This window comes from Colobus angolensis, unplaced genomic scaffold, assembly GCF_000951035.1.
Source record: "Colobus angolensis palliatus isolate OR3802 unplaced genomic scaffold, Cang.pa_1.0 Scaffold130, whole genome shotgun sequence".
NCBI lineage: Eukaryota > Metazoa > Chordata > Mammalia > Primates > Cercopithecidae > Colobus > Colobus angolensis.
Window position 1 is genome coordinate 2,332,374 of NW_012114253.1, and position 8,395 is coordinate 2,340,768.

Genomic DNA, 8,395 nt, shown 5'->3' on the forward strand with positions numbered 1-8,395 from the left:
CTGTTGTAGCACTTGGTTCTCCACCGCACTTACTGCATATATTGGTCAGGGTTCAGTGAGGGAAGCAGAAACATTATGAGCATTAAAGAATGAGAGATTTATTATGGGAAATAGACCTCCTGCAACTTTAAGAGGAGCTAGGGTAGCAAACGTCTAAAAGAGAGAGTGAGACAACCAAAGAAGCGTCACTGCTAGTCCCAAAGCACTGGGTAGATGGACAAGTTGGATCCACAGGGAAATCTGAGAAACTGTCTCCAACTGCCAGAGTAAGATGGCAAATGGAAGCTTCTGGAGAGGTCTACTAGAAGGGGTTATCCCAGTGCAGCTACCAGCTCTATGGTTCTGCAGCCTAACATCAGGTAGTGGACCAGAACTGTAGTTGGTCATCAAGACCAGTGGGCAGTAAGAAAAGCTGGGTGCAAAGCAGAGGAGAATGGGAACAATTGAAACCACCCCAGAAACCCAAGCACCAGTCCATCCAGAATTCTGGCTACAAGGACTTGCAGAGAATAAAGGTCACTGATTTATTTCCACCCCTAAAAGTCTTGGGCAGATTTACCTGTTGGCCCACTCTAATCTAGAACAATACAGGAAAGAGGATTCTGGGAGAGACAGTTCCCAGATTAACTGAATGGATCATGGAACAATCCAGCATACAACATTCTGTGACTGTGTGGGGTTTCATCATCTGGCATACATTTCTCTGTGTTGCCAGATTGAAATGCCATCAGGGAAGAGACTGTTTTTGTTTTGCTCACAGTTGCATTCCCACATAGTACCTAGATTATTGAGTAGGTCTTCAATAAATATTTGTTGGAGGAACAGTGATTTTTTACCAGGATTTCAGCAATGACTTGGAAAAATTATTTTTTCATTAAAAGAGGGATGCCTGCAAAATGGAAAGTCTAATAAAACATTTTGTTGGGGAAGGCATAGTGGAAAAGGCAGTCTCGTACATTACTAGTGAGAATGTGAGCTAGTTCAACCATTCTATAGGGGAATTTGGTATCACTTAACAAAACTACATATGCACTTACCTTTAAGCCAGTAATCCCATGTCTACAAATCTGTCCAGAAGATACAACTGCAATATTATGAAAACACATATGTACAGGTCACTGACTAAAGCAATATTTGTAATTGCAAAACAGCGGAGAAACCCTAAATGTCTATCCTGGGAGAATGGTTGGAAATATATACATTATAGTACATCCCAACAATGGAGGACTGTAAAAATGGAAGAGGGGCTTAGACTCCACCGAGACAGCCACCAGAAAAGACCTCTCCATGTTGGGAGGAAAACAGTAAACATATTTTGAAAAAAAAGAAAAAAGATTTCTATCTGCTTGTATGAAATGATTTCCCACATCTACGGCTAGGTGAAAATAGCAGAATACAAAATGATCAATCGTCTCCTATTCATCATATAAGAAAGAAGAGGCTAAAAGAAAATATATGTGTATCTACACATTTATGCAAAAGAATTTCAGGAAGAACCAGTCAAAAACAAAGCAGCTACTATAATAGACACACCCTAGAGGGACCTCCACTGAGTTCACCTTTGAATAATCCTTCCTCCTTGAGTATAGGAAGAACCTCTGAATTGTTTCTAACTAATGAAATATAGCAAAGGATGTGGGGTAGTCAGTCACTTGATTATATTACATTATAGAAGACTCTGCCTTAGTGGATTGAATTGAGAAATTCTCCTGGTGGCCTTGAAGAAGGTAGCTGTCTTGTAACTGTCTATGGAGAGGACCTCTAGGAGTTGAGGCCATGGAGGAGCATGGGGGAGGACCAAGCAGAGGGTTATGATCTTTACATAAGAACATGGCCCAAACAACATCTTGCTTGCAGTCTTGTGAGATAACAGATCTATGTGGTTTTAAGCTGCTTGATTTGTATTAAATTGTAAGTTTCTGAAAACTTATTACACAGCAATAGATAACTAATACTGTAAATTAGTTTGTACAGTATGGTACTATAAAGGTGGAAACACATCCATATACATTTGACAAAATCCATGGAATATACAACACAAAGAGTCAACCCTAATGTAAACTGTGAACTTTGTTTGATAATGTGTCAATATTGCAACATTAATGGTAACAGAGGTACCGCACAGAGGTGCCATTAACAAAAGATAACTAAATCTGCAGGAGGAGAAGGGAATTAGGTGGAAAGAAGAAGAAAGTGGAAAGAGAATAGTAGAGACAAGTGAGAAGCAACACTCTTCTGAGTATTCCTTTCAGTATGACTTTCATCTTTCATAAGGGAAAGTTTTACATACTGCCCCCCCCAAAGTAATACATAATTAAAATCAACTAGGAGGTGAATGAAACCCAAAATAGAATACAATCACAAATAAATATAACTATATGAAAAATAAATTTCATAATCACACTTCAGGGAGGCAGGAAAAAAACTAAAAGACTGACCTAAATAACTTCCGAAAACAGTACTTTGATGGTATACCATAAGGCTAAAGATAAAAAGAAATGTACACAAACACTACCTGCTAGTTAGTAATTTTTTTTCTCACAGAGGCATGAGTTACCAGTTTTGAAACTTCTTTATTTGTACTACAATTGAACAAATAAGTAAAAGTATTGTAAATAAAAAAACTACTGTCAGATAAGAGTTATAAATTGGAAAAGGGAAGGTTTGGAATTGTGAACCCTGAATATTGGAGACAGGTCTCAGTTAATTTAGAAAGTTTATTTTGCCAAGATTGAGGACACATACCCATGACACAGCCTCAGGAGGTCCTGATGACATGAGGCCAAGGTGGTCAGAGCACAGTTTGGTTGTATACATTTTAGGGAGACATGAGACATCAATCAACATATGTAAGATGAACACTGGTTTGGTCCAGAAGGGTGGGACAACTCGAAGAAAAGGCGGGACAACTTGAAACTGGGAGGGGACTTCCAGGTCATAGGTAGGTAAGAGACAGATGGCTGCATTCTTTTGAGTTTCGGATTAGCCTCTCCAAAGGAGGCAATCAGATATGCATTTATTTTAGTGAGCAGGGGTGACTGAACAGAATGGGAGGTGAGTTTGCCCTGAGCATTTCCCAGCTTGACTTTTCCCTTTAGCTTAGTGATTTGGGGGCCACAAGATCTATTTTCCTCTCACATTTACCCCCTTTTCTTTTTTAAAATATTTTGGAGAAAGAATTTCAGAAGAAAATGAGTCTCTAGTCTCAGGTTTTGTCTGATTACTCATGGATTCCTAGATGAGTAGGCCCAGAGTTATTATGAAAGTTCATTTTTAGCAGGTTGTGAAATCTCATGTCCTCTGAAGGGAACATAGGGAGAGGAAAGGAGAAAAACAACAACAAATGAAAGAACAATCCTGGAAAATAGACATAGGCCACATTACTCTGAAGTCTATACATCAGTAGGCAGGTATGAAAGTTGCTTATGTATGTAAATAGGTTGCTGTTATTTTCTTCTGAAATTTGAGTTGTCTAGCTTCAGTTCACAGAGCTTTATAAAAGCACAGCTTAGTTTTCAGTGACTCCAAATTAGGAAAAATGGGGAAATAAAGAAAGAAAAAAATGGAAAACATTATTTGAAAGACTTATAGCCAAGAAAAATTATAATTTGATCCAAGCTAACAATAGGTGTACTATATTTTTTGAAACATAATTTTTCAATCTCCAGTTTCTCATTTTTACTAAAGACAAATCATGGTAGGATTGATTTGCTTTATTATACTTGGACTGATTATTTGTACACAGTGCAGCAAGAATAATGATTTTTTACATAGGCTTTTAAATTGGCTTTGATGGGACTTTGTTCCATAGAAGGAATCTCAGATAAAACTTTGTTAAAGCCAAGCCAAGACAGATTTGTACCATCAAATACCTGAGTTGGGTGAATTCCTCTCCTTTTGAGGTTCCAAGATAAACTTGGGGCTTCTGGACCTGTCAGAAAGTGACATTCTTTACTTAGCACAGGTCAGGAACCCTATACAGGGACTGTATAGACAAGGTATTGGCTCCATAACTCAAGTTTGATTCCTTAAAGGAAAGCATGCCATTCCAGTCAAAGCCTTGGTAAAATAGTCAGTTTCTCCAATTGTGTCCTGTTATAAATGAAAATAGATTCTTATTGCACTTATGCAATGAATTGTAGGGCCATAAGTTATGAATACTCACAAATAGTTTCCAAATTCTGGAGGAATCAGGTGGAGATAAACAAATACGTTCTAAATTTTGTTCCATAGGCATATACTAAACTGTTAAAAGCTGTTAATAGCTCAAAAGAAAATTTTCCTTGACTCTGAAAAAACAAAGGATCAGCAACATTTTAAGCACAAAGTCAAAAAGATTACTTCAGTCTTCTATTAGTTCAGTCCATATAGTTAATTCCTGTTCTGCTTCATATTCATGAATATTTCAGTTCTCCATGAGTCATGAAAGTGTTTCTTCTATTCTAATGTCACAATCTCCAAAGTTATCAGAAACTTGTATTTAAGAGCACCTGTTAGAGTTTCATAACTGATTATAATACCACCTTCTAAAGAGGACCACAACAAGACAATTGTCTGTGGATGACAAAAAGTTTAGGGCAGCCATAGTCAAAGACACAATTGACAAGGAAATTTGTTACCTCTGTGGCACATGATAATTTAACATAATAATGTTAAATTACCATAATTAATTAATACAACATAACTAATTAACATAATTACTACTGATAATGTACACTAAATCAGAATTATAGAAGTTTCCCATGATTTTGGAACACATACCAATAACATATTTACATAAATATAACCCAAAGAAAACCAAACACTATTTCATATTTGACAATGTTTCCTGTATAATTTTTATACCAAATAAGCCAAATTATGTCATCTTTGGACTTCAGGGAAACTAACATCTTAAAGGATTAATTAGCTCAGAAAAATACATAATTTATAATTTGATTTTGGAAAGTTTGTAAAATATCAAAGGTTTAAAACACTTGATATCAGAGGTCATTGTAAAATAAGTCATTCATTTGACCAAAGTGATAACTCAAGTTATTTCCCAAAAAAAGGCAAAAACCTTCTTTCTTTGAGAAAGGAGACTTCACTTTCCAAACTATAAGCCCAAATAAAACAGCATGAAGCCAATTAAATTTGTTTTTCAAAATTTTATGAACAATCTATAAAGTGTTAACCTTGATCATAAGATACAACTTCCACAAGCCTTTTATAACCTTTATTAAAAAGTCAGTTAATGCTTCAAGAAAACCTTATTAATTTGACACAGGGCCCCATATGCTGGTCTTGCATCAGTGTGCCTTTGACATTAATGATTAACTTATAGAGAAACTGAACTTATTTTATCTCTCAAAATTGGCCCTTACAATCTCACATGCCCACCTCTTCCATGATAGCCCCTGGGCTTTAAGGCGTTGAATAGGTTTAATTTCTAGCCCTGTGTCTAAGAATGCAGTTTATTTTGATTGGCGTCTTCTACCAGGCCTGAAGATGAGGCTTTAATTGCTGACACTGTTTAAGATCTAGTAGGATTTGGTGTCCTTTTTAGACCCAGGAGTCAAAGCCCTGTAACTCAATGTCACAAATACTTTAAAAACACATACAGAAAGATACGTGAATGTAATAATCTTAAAAATAAAAAAATTTTCTGTTTTTTTCCTAAGCAAACCAAAACTTAATAATAATGACATAGGAATTGTTTCAATAAACCATAAAATCTATTAGGCCAGTTACCAAAAGGCAAAAGAAAAGGCCTTCTGCACTGCACAGAATATTATGTCAGAAGACAACATTTCCTTTAGATCTTTAAGAAAACATTGTTAGCATTAGGCCACAACAAATAAAACTTGACGAAAAAACTTGTATGAGCTGAAAATAAGTTAAAGAAGAGTGTTACTGCTTCACGCCCTTTAAAGGAGGAGAGAAAACTGAAAATGGTGAGATGTAATAACAGTTGAACTTTGGGTTTGTATTCGTCTGTTCTCATGCTGGCAATGAAGACATACCTGAGACTGGGTAATTTATAAAGGAAAGAGGTTTAATGGACTCACTCTTCCATATGGCTGGGGAGGCCTCTCAATCATGGCAGAAGACCAAGGAAGAGCAAAGGAACATCTTACATGTCACCAGGCAAGAACGCACAGCATGTGCAGGGGAACTTCCCTTTGTAAAACCATCAGATTTTGTGAGACTTATCCACTATCATGAGAATAGCATGGGAAAAATCCACCCTCATGATTCAATTACCTCCCACTGGCTCCTTCCCATGACATGTGGGGATCATTACAATTCAAGGTGAGATGTGGGTGGGGACATAGAGCCAAATCATATCAGGGTTAAAAAAAATTAAAAGCTCTTATAATTTTTTAAGAGTAAATCAATTCCTTAAGAAAATTTCATTGTTCTAACCAATTGACTGTGTAAGTTTTTTTTATATCAAGCCCAATCTCTAGAAAGACCATTATAATGTACCTTTAATTATAGACAACTTGATTGTATAAAAGCTTTTTTAAATAAATCCTCTTACTGTGACTTACACAGACCATTCATGATATGCCTGAGCTTTCTGGTTTGTCCTGAACATCCCTGTTTCTTAAATAACCAGTCATTTTATTCTAGGACTAAATTTACCATACAAGATTCTTTCTCATATAAAATTATTTATCTTTCTAAGCTTTTTTTTTTTTACCAAAAAAACTCTTTATTTTTATAACTTTCTTTACACCTCTCTTATTTCCTTGTTCCTTTTACCTTGTTTTATATATAACCTTTAAATAAGCTTTGAATTAGACAAAAATTGTTCAACTTTTTAAAAAGAACACAATTTTTTTAGAAAGAATGTTTTCCTACAAGTGTATTTTTATTGGAAAATACCCAAATAATGAAATATCTATTACTTAATTTAATATAACTTTAGATTCTAAATTGTGACATTTGTCTACAAGTATTTATGCCATTACATTTACCTAGTTATTTTATTTTAATCATTCACCTAGATTATTTATGAAAACTGTCATAGTCATCATTTAGTTATGGAACCACCATTGCAAAATTACAACAGAGACAGTGAATAAGATCTGACCTAACTGACTCCATCTTGTTTTTAACCTCCAAACTCTTCTTGTCCATACCTGGGCATAGGCCAAACTAACTTTGGGAGGAACTTAGTTTATACTTTAGCTTTGAAACAAAGATGATAACAGTCCTTTCCCAAAACAAACCTTACTGCCTGTGGACTAGACTGCCTAAAGCCACAAAATTAGAAGTTATGGTAATCTTACTAAATTCAAGATGTAGCTAGTTTCATTAAACAAATATCAATGTCTTATTTATTAGAAATTACACAAGCAAAGATCATTCTGTTTGGGGCTTGGTTTAGAGTTTTGTAACTGCTATTCCAAATTTTGATGACTTATAGTATTTGGCAGGTATATGTATAAATTTATCGATTAATAAGCACAAACAAAAATGTATGCTGGAAATTCTTAAGACATTTCTAATATTATTATGCTTTACCAATAATTTTAAAGCTATCTTATTTAAGATTTTACTTTAGTTACATAAACCTGAAAAAGCATTTGACTACTCTTTTCTTTTTTCCTGACAAAGTATTTGATTCAAGAGCTTTTATTTTCTTAAGCCAATTAATTAGAGCTCTTTTATATATTTTCAGTAGTGAAACATTGTGTACACAACACATAAATAGATAGATGTATTAGGCATGCCAATAGAAGTACATCTTATAGAGTCATAAAAAACTCTTTTTTCCCCTCTCAGACTTTAAAATTCTTCAAAACCTGTTTCAATAACCTTATCAATTATTGGCAACCCTAGGCAGTTGTCAACTAAGTCGTCTTAAATTTGCATATTAAAGAAAACTAATCAGGTGAAAAACAAATAGTAAAATTTACGTCATTAGGTACAGAGAGAAAAGGTCCAGTGAACTAGAGGGAAATTAAAATGGATTGAATTGCCAATTAGACATCAAATTATAAGGCCTTTTAAATATATACACACATACACATACACACACACAGACATACACACACAAAAATCCTATAGCTTTTACTTCAGAATTTTAGCCATGAGATAAATACAAATTCACCAGCTTGCAAACAAAAAACCTGTTGGATCCAAACAGTGATTTTTACCTTAATAGAAAAATAACAGCAGACTTTAAAGCAGGCAGAAAATAAAACAGAGGAAAAAAGAGAACTTAGGAACTCTATACTTTGCAGGTTGACCTTACAGCTCTTTTTCCTTAATGTAAATGTGCAAAAAGATCATACTACTTCCATTTTACATAAACTATCCCAAGTAGAGATGCCATAAAACTTACAGAGTACTCACAGAGGAGTCATTCTCTTTGTTTGCTCCTCATTCTTACATCATTTATTTC